The 11,928-nt window shown below is 37.2% G+C and overlaps 1 pseudogene; it reads left to right on the top strand.

Moving 5' to 3' along the window:
• Nucleotides 1-4,197: 4,197 nt before the first annotated feature.
• On the top strand, nucleotides 4,198-4,316 carry LOC111747226 (annotated as a pseudogene).
• Nucleotides 4,317-11,928: the final 7,612 nt, after the last annotated feature.

The following is an 11,928-nucleotide window of genomic DNA, read 5'->3' as shown; positions in this document are numbered from 1 at the left end:
AGTATTCAGAATTCTTTTGGAGTGTTTCTAAACTGTTTTAAAAGGCTTTGCTTTTCTCTTGAAATTTGTCATCTAGCCTAGTCCATTCATTAAAAGCCTTCAATAAAATATTGTATTTTAACTCAAGGTTAATTAATCCTAGATTAATAATGATAGGTGTGAACAACTAAGTTAGAACTCCAATTTTGATGATAAGGCTTAAATGGTAATCAATTTTTATGGGTGTTTTTTTTTTTTTTTGGTTTCAAGGAATACTTTAACATGGAATAAATGTGATTCTTCTAGTTTCCTGCTTAAAAGCCAAGAGTGGAGTGCTGCCCGCAGTAAAAATGGGGTGTGGCGTGTACAATTTCATGCTACTAAATCATTTGACCTTTCAAAAATACATCTAATCAAATCTAGGAGAGAATTACCACTGCCTCTTTATTAGCATGACTCTCTCCAGAGTTGTCCATCAAGAGAAGTAAAACAATAGTTTCCATCCTGCTTTTCAGAGTGAAAAATGAAAACAGATTTTGACGGTCCAAAGTCAATGTCAAGTCCATGAACAGGATCCGGGAGTTGCTAAGTCTTGGTTCTTGCCACCTTTTGATGTGTGTTTCCATTTAAAATGAGTGACATGTAGTCAGTTGTCATGGTTTTTAAAAGATCTCGGTAAGGTCTGACTTTTGCATCAGATTCTGGACTAAAATCATGTTTAAATTTTGTTCCTTCTCATCTTTTCCTGGTTTTGATTATTTTTTAAGAGTAGTTGATGGTCTCATGACACGAGCCTTCTATTTTGTATTTTGTGTCTCGTGTTTTGAATTTTATGTGAAATTGTGGGTTTGATCTTTGACCTCTGTTTACTATAATACTGATTTGCCACTAATTTGATAGCAAGCCATAGGGATCTACTGTAAACATGCTGCTCACTTTACACAGCTCTGTTTTACTCTTAAGTGAAGAAATATGTGCATAGAATATAATTGAGAGGCTCTTCCAGAAGTAATAAAAACCACATAAGTTTTTAACTTCCTAGGTAGCACTCAGATTAATCACTTTCTGTGATAGAAGGACTAGTAAATTGAGAGGAAGTCATCAATGTAAATAGGTATAACCTTATATTTAGTTTTAGCTTGGTCAATGTAGTCATCCAGAAACAGGAGAAATGTGGTATAGACCACACAGCACTGCCTAGCTTCCTGGGCTCTGAGCCCAGAGAATACTGATCGCAGGTGTGGTCAGCACAAGAGGCGAGATTAACCCTTAATCACTTCATGTACTGATCCTAGGGCAAGAACGGTGTCAGTGCAACTGGGAAGGAAACGCACGGCACAGAGGCCTGGGAGGAAGCACCCCAACGAGTGAGAGTGGCACGAAGGGGGCATCGGGAAGCCTTAGTTCATCCTGCACTGCAGGAAGTGCCAAATCTGTGAGGTGATGCTTTCGTGAATTTTATTTTGCATTTGTCAAACGTTGGTTTTAATCCCATAACCAAAGAGAGATGAGAATACCTTGGCCAAGCTCCAAGAAAGGGTTTGCCTCATCACAGCTGTGCTGCTGTGCCGAGGCCAGGAAAGCACTGGCTTCATGAAGGTAGGAATAGGTATGGCCAGGCCAACATTTTGGGAGGAAAAAACCCTGTCTTTCTCTTTCTTCCTTGTATGCCAACTGCCTGTGAGTTGCTGGCCTAATGTCTTATTGGTGTATATTCCAAGTCTTAATTTCTTATGGGTTGGTTTATGTTATGCCCAGTTTGAGATCATTCAGCCCTTATGACTCTGGGCTTCGGCTAAACATGGAGCATCAGTTGCTGTCCCTGGGATACTTTGATTCAATAGAAAAGAGTTTGCTATTAAAAGCACATTTATGACCTGCAACCTGGTCTCCTTTTTTCAGTTTCATCTCATTTCTCTTAATCATCTGCAGAGATAGCATGAGAATGAAATCATTGATCCAACAAATATTTATTGGGCCCCCACCTTCTTTATGTATTAGGTGAGGCATCATGGAGGAAAAAAGAAAAATCTGCTACATAGATACACCCTCAAAGAGCATTCAGTTCTTTTGAAGACCTGGGGCATACATATACACAAAATTAAAGAGCAATTCAAGAATCTCACTGCACAATACAAACCCCCAACATGGTGAGAGGTGCCACAAAGCATGGCAGGATTCTAAGGAAAAGAAATAGTGTCAACAAAAAGTGTGCGAATTCAGAGGGAGAGACAAAGAGCCCTAAATACTGGAGCTTAGAAAATGTTTGCTAGCAGAGACGGGAAATGAACTAGAACATAAAAGGTGGCACTCTACATGGAGAAAAGAGCAGCGTTCCATGGGGCAAACACAAGGCCAGCATTGGGTGTGTTTGGGGAACAAGTCTAACTCAGAAAAAAGATTTATGAATGTGTCGCATGGTGCAGGATACATGAGTTCCAGCCCTCACCCAGACCCTTCCCGCGGTCTGACCTTTAGCCGGTCTATTAAGCCAACTATCCCTGAGCTTATTTATTTCTATGATGAAAATGCTACCTCCTCCTCTGACTTGTATGAGGGTACTGTAAAGATCAAATGAGGTAATAGGCATGAAAATGCTTTGTGATACCAGCATAAGGGGAGGACTAGAGAACACCTGAAATGCCAGCTGAGGTTTGACTTTAATCCTTTAAGTCATAAGAAGTCACTGCAGATCTTTGAAGAAGTCAGTGAACGACATGATGAACAAGGTGTAAGGAACCTAATTCCCTTCTCCAACTCCCTCCTGCAGCTGGGCAATCAGTCTCTCTTCTCTGCTGACAATTTTCTGTGATGTCAATTCAACTTCTCCTGCGGGCGCTGGGAGGAAAGTCCACTGCAGCCTTTGGGAAGGGCCGCGCGCTTTGGAACAATCGCACCGTGTAAATCAAAGACTGTGCTGCGACTCAGGCTTCCCATTCACTTGAGCGTATCTATTGTTTTTGGAAGTTAATCCAATTTATTCACATTTCAAGATGCTTCGTACTGTGTACAGAGCATTCTTGTACTGTATCACCACAAAGTATCCTTGTTTTATGATGTGCTGTCTTTGGCTGGGCCGCTCTGAAGGTCATTAGCCCTTTTCCCCATTTCACTGCCTCGCTCAATCCAAACACACTTCTTAGTCTCTATAATCTTTTAAATATTCACCCACCTTTTGAGATAAATAGGTTTACTTTTTCTTATATTTGAATGTCACTTTAATCAGTGCTAAAATTCGTGATATTACAGAGTTTAATTTCCCAATGAGTCATTTTGCAGCAACAAAGTGGAAAATCATTAATAGCCAAAATCTTAATCAAACTCAATTACTTTTTTAAAAATATATCATCCAACTTAGATTTTCCTTTCTTTCTTTGAAACATTTGAAAGGTTTGAATACAATTAAAAGGCAATGCCAAAAGTCCTTTTTAACCCCATGAACGTTTCTATGATTTTTAGTTCCTATTTGTCTAGGTAAATGACTGAATGAATGGGTAAACTGAAATAACTAGATTTGGAAAAATATATTTCTTTTTAAATCATTCATCTCATTCAGGAAGAGGCAAATTCTTTTCAGTAAAGGGCCGGATAGTGAATATTTTCAGGTTTGTGGGCCATATGGTCTTTGTCATCCTATTCAACTCTGCCATTGTAGCGTGAAAGCAGCCATGGATGATACAAAAGCGATGAATGTGGCTCTATTTCAATAAAACATTTAGAAAAACAGGCAGTGGGCAGATCTGGCCTTTGGGCTGGTCTTGCTCACTTGTTCCCAGACTTTGGTATGTATCAGAATGACCCGAGCGGCATGTGACAGGTAAAGATGCCCTGGCCCCTGGTTCTGGTTCCATGGGTTTGGGCTCGGGCCGGATACCCATGGTTGTTCTGATGCACCAAAGTTTGAGAACCTCCGCTCTTTTCCTTACGAACTCAGATCCAAAGTCTTGAAACAATCACACTGTGTATATCAAAGGCCGTGCTGCAACTCAGGCTTCCTATTCACTCGAGTGGGAATTTTGGTATATTAACTACCAAGATTTTGATAAGAGACTCATAAAAGTGAGGTTTAGACAATAGAATCAAAGTTAGACACATGAAGATTAGCATATTTTAAATTGAGAAAATAAAACAATTACTGTATTTCTAGAAATTTTAAGGACTGATCATTTCGATCCATAATCCTAGCTAGCATTCGTTGCTATAAATCAACTGAATGGTGTCTACGGCCATGCCACCCTGAACATGCCCGATCTCGTCTGATCTCGGAAGCTAAGCAGGGTCAGACCTGGTTAGTACTTGGATGGAAGGCCGCCTAGGAATACCAGGTGCTTTAGGTGTTAAAAAAATCTTCTAAATCAACTGAATGGTAATATTCAAATAAGTTATAGACCTAAAGCTATAGCTAAATAATACTTTGGATTTAGTCCTTAAGGTGTAAATCGAATTTAAATAATCTCAACTGATTTTAAAAGTTTCATCATCTTCCAGCCTCTAAAATAGTTTACTGCTATTATTAAAATTATCACAACCAAAAATTACTTAATAATTTAAGAGCTTTACAGCCCATAAAATACCCCATTGTTTAAGCATAGCCATCAGTTGCTGCTTTAGAAATCTGGATCCAAACTTTTTTCAAAAGCTTGTTGAAAGCTATTCAGCAAAGCAATGAAAAGATAGAAAATATTTTTTTCCATATAGAAATTGAGGGGAGCATGGGTCCCACCCTCTACACAAAAAGGCATTTCTCATACAAAGAAAAGACATTCAGATTATAAACAGATGGCCAATCACATGGCAATCAATTAAAATATATCAGGTGAGGTCTGGTTCCAAATTGAATTCCATTTTTGTTGGCTAACTCCAAGAGTTTCCTTCACCGTGGGATGAGCTGCTATGTGGAACTGTAGGCTCGGGCCGCTCCTCGTCCTCCCTCCTTGCATGGCAAGGACTAAGACTGCTGCATAAGCAGAGAACTTGGCATCTGTGGAGGTCGCATTTCTCTTGAGTCCACCTGCCAGCTGGTGGTGACAGATGGGGGAGTGAACTATGGCCCTTCTTGGCTAGTAGATGAGTTTCTATTTGGTGCTCCTTCATTATTCAACTCAAAGCTAATAATCTTTTATTTTATTATTTTCCTTCTTTTTTTTTTTTTTTTCTTAACAGTATGCTGCCTGCCCAGCATATTGTATAAATACGAACCAGGTTTTAAAAACCAGGTTTTAAAAATTCTTGAATTTTAACCCTGGATTGATGAATATATATATGCACAAATTGCTTCATTTCCCTGCACTTCAACTTTTGATAAATGAGAGAATAACCTTTTTTAATGTATTTAATTATGAGACAATAAACAGGTTAATCTTGGCTGTAAGGCAGTTAGATATTAGAACAGAGAAAATTTAATAATCTGATATTTTAAATTGTTTTTGTAAGTGATACAAAGCTGTTTTAAATACGTGGTTAATGATACGAGACTTTAATCCTGTGTAATTAAAAAATTATTTTTATATTTGCATTTGGCAAATATAAGCTAACTTTTAAATGCTTAAATAACATAGTAATGATCCCTGCATGTGTCCTAATGATGACACATTTAGTACTCTCTGGTTTTTATTTTGAAAAGCTGCTAATCTTCAGCTTGTCCTCACTAAAGTGAGTACTGGTGATCTCACTGGTTTCGTTCAAAGCAAGGTGAATCACACTGAGGCCCTATCTGGAACCTCTGGTGATGCCTGACGGACAATTCTCAGCAGTGACCGACTGTCCGCCACATGTCATAACTGCTGATCCTGTTCCAGTGCATGGTCAATAAAGCTCATAGTATTCTGGAACTGCTTCTTAGAGGTCAAACTTATAACTGTATTTTCCCTGAAGATAAATGCCTTTATATTTGTTTGATTTAATTTTTTCCCCCAAAAGAACCAGCATCATGGCCCAAGAATGTTGGTTTGCTACCAAATTGATATTTTATCTTAAAAGTCACAATACTCTTAAACGATTCATTTCTCTGAATTGTCGTCCCTCTGTGTTTCTTTTCAGTTTGAAATCAACCCCTGTAGTCCCCTCCTATTGTGATCCAAGATGCACATTCATATCACAATATATGTCTCCCAGACCTCCACTGTAGGAGCTTCGCTTTTGATCTCTAAGTTAAACAATGAGTTGCTTATTTATACATCCCACTTGTAAAGTGGAAGATCTTTTAAGTGGTTGCTTACCTTTCTACATAAAGTATTACTAACCTCCTTAAAAATAACTTTAAGAGAATCTTGTTGAAAACCTTTGGGGTACGTTTCTAAAATGAAAGCGAATGAAGTGAAATAAAGGACAACCCTTTCATCCTAAAGAAAGACTTTTCATATAAATGTATATTTCTATTCTTTTTCTTCTTCCATCAAGCATCAAGTATGTATAAAGTTCTCAAATAAACGAGGCTCCTCAGTTCCAAATCAAGGAAAAAGAGAACACAAAGATTCTCTCCTGAAGGGACTTATGTTTTCAATTCTCTCTTCTTCAGGTTACGAACCATCATTTTAAAGTTATGTATGCTGCCTTCGCATTGTATCTGCCAAAATCTGATTCGTCCTCTGAACCTCTACACAAGTTGACACTCTCTGTAGTGTTCTCTGACTTCCTCAAACCAGACAGCTACAATGTTTTTGACTTGATATCTTTCTGACAATATATTGCATGCAGATTAGCCTTCAATTGTTCTCTATTGGTTTCATATCTGTTTGTTGCAGCTTGCCCAAAGTCACCTAACTATTACTAGCTTCCCCACTTCACAACACTTATGAGGAAATGAAAATCCGTGGCTGCTGTCTCTACATTCTAGGATCTTTCTCTTTGCATCATGCATCTCTTTGAACACTGCTCTCTATTACTCTTTGCTCAGAAGAAGGGAGAGATTGTTCTTTCTCCAAAGGACTGTAACTTAGTATTTCATGTGCTATCAAACTACTTTGCCTTTATAAGTTATTCTTCTAACTGGTTCTCTGTCTTCTTCAAAGGGTTCCTCATCTTCTTTTTGCTGGTCCCAATTTCGAAGTCTCCTAAAGTTTATCTTCAGTCACATTCTTTTTTGGTGTTCTTTACATCAGTGACTTCAGTTATATCTGTGAATTCAAAAACTACTCAAGTGTAGATTACTTAGCTCGAGTCTCTAGCCCTGTCCTCTCTCAGGTTCCACCATTATATTTTCTGGTACCTGTTTTAACATTTCCAATATGTTTTTAAAAATGATCTCATCATTTTTCCTGTATCAGCTCCTTCTCCTGCCTTACCAAGTTCTCCTAAATGAGAACCTCAAAATCATCTTTTCTTTCTCCTGCGTCCCCACTCTGATTGTGAGGTAAATCTTATAGGTCTGTCCCTTTTTTAGCATTTCTGTTGGCATCTCCCTAATTTAAGGCCTTAAGGACGCTTCATCTTTCTTCTGAACAACTGCAATAGATAACTAACTTTTTTTCTCACTTTCTGTCTCCCTGCCCTGAACCTTTCTACACATTACTTGACTCTGAGAAATAAATGACAGCAAGGCTAGGCAGGTACCTTGATCTTAAACAGAGGGGAAACTAACATTTAAAGATCAAGGCAAAAACAGATCCATAGTGTGGTATTTTTAAAATATTGAAAAATATGGGTAGAAGTCTGGGGGAGGAGAGAGAGAGAGAGAGAGAGAGAGATTCTGAAGGGATATTTTGAAAGCCAAGGAAGAGAAGGAGGGAAGGGCCAAATACTGAAGAGAGTATCCTGATACGTCCATTTTGTTACCATCTATCTTTTTATAATATCATCAAGAAAACACACACACACACACACACACACACACACACACACACACATATATATATATATATACACACACATACATATATATATTACTTAGCATTAAAGCAAAACACCAAAAATTTTGGTATTTTGCTTCATTTTGGGTTTTACAATTAGTTGCACCTGTCAGAACAACAATTCTCAAAAGATTAGCAGACTACAAAGTTGCAGCAGTATAAAATAGAACATAAACCCAGATTCTAGGAATATACTAAAGAGCTCTTTTAATGAGAGCAGTAATTACTACCATACCAGTCTCAACACAATCTCTTTCATAAGATTGTATTGTGTATATTTAGCTACTAATGCTAAAGAAAAAGTGTTGTTTTTTTAACCCCAAGTAAACATTTAGACTTTATCAGAAAAAATAAAATAAAAAAGGTGTTTCATATAATAATATACACATTGTGTCCTTGAAACAAAATGTTTCTCATTTGATCACACTTTAAAATCATTTACAACTGAATCGAGAAATGGCAGAATAAGCAAAAAATTGAAAACTACTGCATACTCGTTTAGTCCCAGCCAAAGGTAGTCAGCCTTTAAGAGGGTTTATACATTTCAAAATGAAAGCATCTTTATTTAAAGCAGTTTTTGCTAACTGTGGTTTCTGACCCATTAGTGAGTTGTGAAATCAATTTAGTAGGTCATGACCAACATTTTTAAAAGAAAGGAAATAGAATAAAATAAAGATGTTAGAGTGCATTATTTCATTCAACTTTTACTTCGGTAAATATATGCATGTGTGTACTATGTTACAATGTAGAAGATATATCTTCCTACATGTCCCAATCATAAAAGTTTGAAGAACTGATTTAGGGCAGTATAATATGCCTCCTGCTACTTAAAAAGAAACTAACAGCAGCACATTCAATCAAATTATACTGCTTACATCATCCTATCTATTGCTGGAGCAGCTACTTTAAAAAGACAGCCTGCCTCTCTGCTCTGCTCCACCTTCAGTGCATTTCTTATACCCGTAATTCTCAAAGTGATTCTCCATGGACCCTGGAGGTCCCTGGGACCCTTTCAGAGAGTTTACAAGTTCAAAACTACTTTGTTATAAGACTAGGACATTGTTTGGCTTTTCACTGCGCTGACATGTGCACCGGTGGAGCAGAGGCCAAACGGGTAAAGCTGCTGGGGCCCTAGCACCAGCTGAGGCAGCGGCACCAAACTGTAGTATATGACTCTGCCGTGCACTTGCGATTGCTCTTAAAGTGCCTATTTCACTTAACAATGAGCTCGAGAAAGCAGTAAAAAGTATTCATTTTATTAACTGTTGACCCTTGAGCACGTATTGTTTTAGTATTCTGCGTGAGGAAATGGGAAATTCTCATAAAGATGTCGATGCATACCGATTACAATAGTTGTCTCAAGAAAAATCACGTGCGTTGTGAGCTGAGCTAGCTGCTTTTTAGTGGAATATCATTTTTACTTGAAAGCAGACTATGCTTATTCAGATGTGGGTATTTGGCAGACATTATCTGTAAAATGAAGAAAGTGAGACTATCACTTCAGGGAAAACAACTGAAAGTATTTATTGCCAATAATAAAATTCCAGCTTTATAGTGAAAATAAATTTTTTTTAAACTTGAGACTATACCAATACTTAAAGAATTTTATGATGAAATCAGTGGTGATATTAAGGAAGGGGATTGTTTAGCATTGTATAATGAAATGTGTCAACATTTGGAAGATTTGCATAGCTCAGTGAATCAACATTTTCCAAATGACCAATGCATAACACAACTACAAGATAGGCCAGTGGATTTTAAAGCAATGGAGTACAAAGAATCCCTATGTGTTTTCAAAATTCACCAGCTTTTAGGAAAGCAACCTTCAAAAATTACGATTTGCTGAGTTTGGGTGTCAAATCAAAAAGGAACATCCACAATTATCTTTAAAAACTGTTAAAATACTCCTCCCTTTTCCAGTTACATATTTGTGTGAGGCCAAATTTTCTTCATCTATTTCAACTAAAATGACGTATCACATCAGATTGGATGCAGAAGCAGATATTGGAACTACAGCTGTTTTCTATTAAGCTAGACATTAAAGAGACATAAAAATGTAAGACAAGGCAACTCTTCACCTTTCTCATCAAAAGTCTCTTATTTGTATTAATATATAATGGACTTATTTTTTAAATAAATAAAGTTTTTTCTTAGCTTTAATTTCTAATACAACAAACATTGATAGATATATTGCAATAAACAAAAGCTTTGGGGTCCTCAATGATTTTTAAGATTTTTTTTAAAACAGGATCCTGAGAGCAAAATGTTTGAAAACCATTGTCCTAAATCTTATTTGATTCGAAAATCACCAACTCCAAAATATTAACACATATTAAACTTCTGAGTTAATAATTAATTATACTGTTTAAGAAAAGTTGTGGATTGGGGATATTTGAAGCCATTTCTGTGTTTAAAAAATGAATTTCCTAACTGAAGAATATTTCATGTACATGTCATATAGTAGGCAAAGATGGAATTGGGCACCAGATAAGACCCTTAATGTTTTCTCTCCTGCTGATCTTGATTTTAAAGTATTTGGTTTTAATTACTATGCTGTCAAGCAGGGAATCATGTACAAACACAACCTTTATTCATCAGTAGAAGCCACAATTCTAATCTGACACTTTAAATGACTCATCTCACCTGAGATGTGCATCAAACACAATGCAAAATGCTTGCCACAGTGCTTCCGACATCAGGAGCTCTCCTTGATGAAATGCCAGTTTCATGCCCCCAGAACACTCCAGAACAGATTTTATCCTGCAATGAAAATTCGTAGGAAATCAACATGACTTAATTACATTCATCACACTGAACATCAAATTCTATGCCAATGATACATGGCACTTGGAGCTTATTTTACAAACATTAACTAATTAATCTGAAAAACATTCCTGAGAGGCAAGACATAATGATATATGAGCTGACAACCTAATTATGTCTAATTATTCATAAGATTTCCCCCTTCCAAGTGTTTTCTATTGTTGGTTCAGAGAAGTGGGCCTGCTACGTGCTTAAATCAGATGTGGAATCAACTATCACTTATTCCATCCAGATTTCTCTTGTTACAAAGTGCCCAAACTTCCTTTTAGAACAGATCAGCCTGTACCATTTTCTACTGCAACAGCTCTTACAAACTCCGAAACCCGCAGAGCTTAACCCAGTGCTGAACTCGTAGTTCTAGATCTTAAACATTTACTCCTTTTTTGTTTCTTTTACCCTCAAGCAATTTTTATTATTAACCCAACTGCTTTGACCAATTTTGCTCTACTCTCCTCTTTTCTTCCCACAGGATCTTTTTCCACAAAGGCCCTATCATCCATGCAGTTTCTTTCCTCTCGATTTTGTAATCAGAAGGCCAACACTGCCTTCTCTGTGTGTTCGTGCCTGTTGCCTTCCTGGCTTGAACACTTTTTGGGTTTCCTCTAACTTCTTATTCCACTTGAAATTAGGCGACTTTGTTCCATCAAATAATTCCACTTTGGCTTCTCTTCTTCAGCAAGATGGGTCTTGAAAGTGAATGCTGCATGTTTAAAAACATCACTAGAAGACATATTGTAAAGTGGGATGATACTATTTGTGAAAAAGGTACTATACAATTATGCTTAAAATGTATAGATTATTTCACAAATGAGAATAAATGGCAATACTTATAAAAGCTGTATTAGGGTTCTCCAGAAAAAGAGAACCAACAGGAGATGATCTAGATTAGAGAGAGAGAGAGAGAGAGAGAGAGACTGAAGAACTGGCTCACAAAATTGTGAGGAGTGGTAAGTACAAAATCTGCACGATAAGCCAACAGCTGGAAATTCCCACAGAAGTTGCTGTTGTGGTCTTGAGTTCGAAGGCAGAATTTCCTCTTCTGGCAGGGAACCTCAGTCTTTGCTCTTAAGGCTTTCAACTAATTGGATAAGGTCCATTCCAATTATGAAAGGTCTCATATTTAACTCAAGTCTACTGATTTAAATGTAATATCTAAAAAGTACCTTCACAGCAATATCTAGACTGGTGTTTGACCAAACAACTAGGCAACTAGTCTAGACAAGCTGACACATAAAATTAGCCTCACGAGGGCCTATCTTGCTTGAGAAAGCATTTAAGA

Source organism: Pteropus vampyrus, unplaced genomic scaffold, assembly GCF_000151845.1.
Source record: "Pteropus vampyrus isolate Shadow unplaced genomic scaffold, Pvam_2.0 Scaffold215, whole genome shotgun sequence".
Classification (NCBI taxonomy): domain Eukaryota; kingdom Metazoa; phylum Chordata; class Mammalia; order Chiroptera; family Pteropodidae; genus Pteropus; species Pteropus vampyrus.
This window is presented reverse-complemented; position numbering and strand designations above follow the sequence as displayed.